The 2,796-nt window shown below is 32.4% G+C and overlaps 1 protein-coding gene across 2 annotated transcripts in view; it reads left to right on the top strand.

Annotated features, from left to right (window-relative positions):
- The window catches only part of cdin1 (CDAN1 interacting nuclease 1), an 86,237-nt gene that overhangs the window by 79,095 nt on the left and 4,346 nt on the right, over positions 1-2,796 (top strand). Inside the window, exon 12 of one of the 2 annotated variants that reach the window (XR_001310318.1) lies at positions 1,604-1,689. The exons of the other annotated variant lie outside the window; for it this stretch is intronic. The gene's annotated coding sequence lies outside the window, so the exon portion shown is untranslated. The remainder of the gene's footprint in view (positions 1-1,603; positions 1,690-2,796) is intronic. 2 annotated transcript variants of the gene reach the window in all.

Genomic DNA, 2,796 nt, shown 5'->3' with positions numbered 1-2,796 from the left:
TGTGTGTGTGTGTGTGTGTGTGTGTGTGTGTGTAGCTAGTTTTGCATCAGCCTTTTAAGTCAGGAGTTTCAGGTTGTCTTGGATGTTAAGTTATATAAGATTAATTAGGTTTTACAATTGATATGTTCTGATGGATTTTTAATTTTGGAATTTTAAATAACCAATAAATGAAGAATGCTGTACTTAGTAAATCACCCAGTTTGACTCAATCAAATGCGTTACACTTTGGGAGGGACACTCCTCTAAATATCTATACTGAAGAAAAGGTTGCAAAAGAATAATAATATGTAGTTAATTTAAAATCGTTATTCTTTACATGAACAAGACTTTTGCCATCCATAAATCATTACATATTCTTATTTATAGTATGTTTGTTTATATGGGAAAAGTGTAGKTTAGTTTTGCTTACAAAATTAATTGTTGCAAACTTATTGCCATTGCATGTACAAACACATATTTCTCAAAAATTTAAAACTGTTTCCACAAAAAAGCTTTTTACGTAAAGTTTTCTTTAGAAGTGTAAATCAATGTATTTGACAGTTGGTTACCACTAACATTGCATTTAATTACCTTAGCTGATGTGTATGAGACACAAAATGTATCAGAGTGTTTAAGAACAAAAAGTGGATCAAGTTAGGGATTTAAGAGTAGAAGGAAGAGCTGATCCATAAATGACAGTTGTTTCTTTAATCATTTAATCTGTTATGTCAAGATTTTGTAAGATTAAATTACAGTAAATTGGCTTCTACTGCATTGTGCAAGTCTTAGCACACTGACAGTGTCATGTGTTCATTTTACAGTACCCAAATATTTATGCAAGCAAAGTGTAGCCTTCTTTGAACCGCATCCTGCCTTCTATTCAACATAATTATGATGTTTGCGTAGTTGTTGGTGATTATAATGTACAATGGGTGTTTCAGTTGCATACCATTTGTGTTTTACATACCTGAGCTGGTCGTTGCGTTTATAAAGACAAAGCAGGGAGAGTGTGACAAAAAGGATTCTATTCTTAGCTCGAGTCACGTTAATAACTTGTCTGTGGGAGGTTAACTCTTCTGTTCAATTCCTGTTATTTATGGTGAGTAGGCTGTATAGTTTGCAGCGAGGGATTATTTACCTCCCTGTCCTATGCTGCCCCTGCGGGCAGAGTCAGCCTTTAAATATCCGATTTGTGCACAGAAGCTTTTCTTATCAGTGGTGTCATCTTTGTCAGGCTGGTTGGTTGGCTACAAGCACTTACTGTAAGGCTATTAAAATACACAATGTGGTGGATTTACAGTGATTAGCTGCAGGGCCAAATCACCTGGCAAGCAAGCCCTGGATCACTGCCACATTCTAAAATTTCACACCCACTAATACATCATTCAGCCATATTCTAACCCTGTAAAAGCTGACCTCTGAAAAACAGGCCATTTGTCACTGAGACACATTTTCTTTCTGTCTTTTGCATTGGACAGTTTCTGTTTTCAACACATTTATCTGTACGTTTTGAACCTGATCAGTCTCGATGCTGTCCGTCTTTAAAGAAGTTGAACCGGTTTCATACTTGYATTCTAGAAAGCAATAAAAGACTAAATAAGGCTTATGTTTTGCATTGCTTTAGCAGCCCAACCCTGTGACCGATGTATGGATGATGAAAACAAAGACGCCTTTATGGAGAGCCCTTAGAGATGCAGAGTTCACCCTCAGGTAGAGGCTTGCACTGTCTAAATCAYTTCTAAGGTGTTTGTTTGAAACAGCTCTGTGTGGGATCAAAAAAGTAGTAAGGCTGTTCCTCTGTTGCAAGTAAAATTGTCTTGATTTATTATATTTTTATTACTTCATTGTGTCATGTAATTTATTTTGACAAAAATAGTTGGCAATTCTAAAAGATGTTTTTTACACAAAATGTAGAATATTTTTATTAACATTGAGTTTTAACTTGAAACCAAATCAATACTCTGGTTTGTTTTAGAAGTTTTCTTTTTCCTCCAACAATAATTTCTACATTATTTCTGTATTTTTACTGCATATTTATTACCTTATTTCCAAATAATGTATAAAATATAATTTTTTCAAATCATACATGTCCTTTATTTAAATRAAATGTCAGATAAAACTATATACTATGTATTGTCTTGTTTATTAAACCATTTCATTTTAAATATAATGCAGCAACTTGTTTCAAACACTAGCATGTAAAATTTAGAAATGTTGATTTAACATTTTAAAAGACAAAAATAAATAAAAATAAAAATATATTAGGTCAGAAAATATGGTTGTTTCTTCAAAGTAAAAAATAAAATAATTTACCTCCTTGAGTCCAGTTGTATAGGCAAATCATTTATTAAATGAAGTTATAAAAATCCATGGAATTTATAGATTTCAGCATGTACAGTGCATTAGGATTTATAAAATCCTAATATTCACATGCACATTTATACATACCTTATATGTTTAGGTTATTTTATGTAGTAAAATTGATGTATCCTTAAAAGAGGTAGAAAACTCAAACTATAATGGAAGAGACAAAGAAACGGTCAACAAATATTTGCAAATTCTCCCAATCCATGCCTTCCTTCAGCTCAAGTTGATTAATGATGGACGAAGAAAAAGTGAAAAACCTTTCTTCTGATGAATCGATATCTTTCATTCTTGCTGGAAATCCTAAAACCGTCTTYTTAAAATGTCACAGACCAACATACCAGTTGGTACAGGCTTCATTCAGTAAATGATTCTTTATAGCYACATTATAAATGCACATTTTTTTCTAGCTACAAATATACATACATTTAATATATGTATATAGTATGTATG

This window comes from Austrofundulus limnaeus, unplaced genomic scaffold (assembly GCF_001266775.1).
Source record: "Austrofundulus limnaeus strain Quisiro unplaced genomic scaffold, Austrofundulus_limnaeus-1.0 Scaffold61, whole genome shotgun sequence".
Classification (NCBI taxonomy): domain Eukaryota; kingdom Metazoa; phylum Chordata; class Actinopteri; order Cyprinodontiformes; family Rivulidae; genus Austrofundulus; species Austrofundulus limnaeus.
This window is presented reverse-complemented; position numbering and strand designations above follow the sequence as displayed.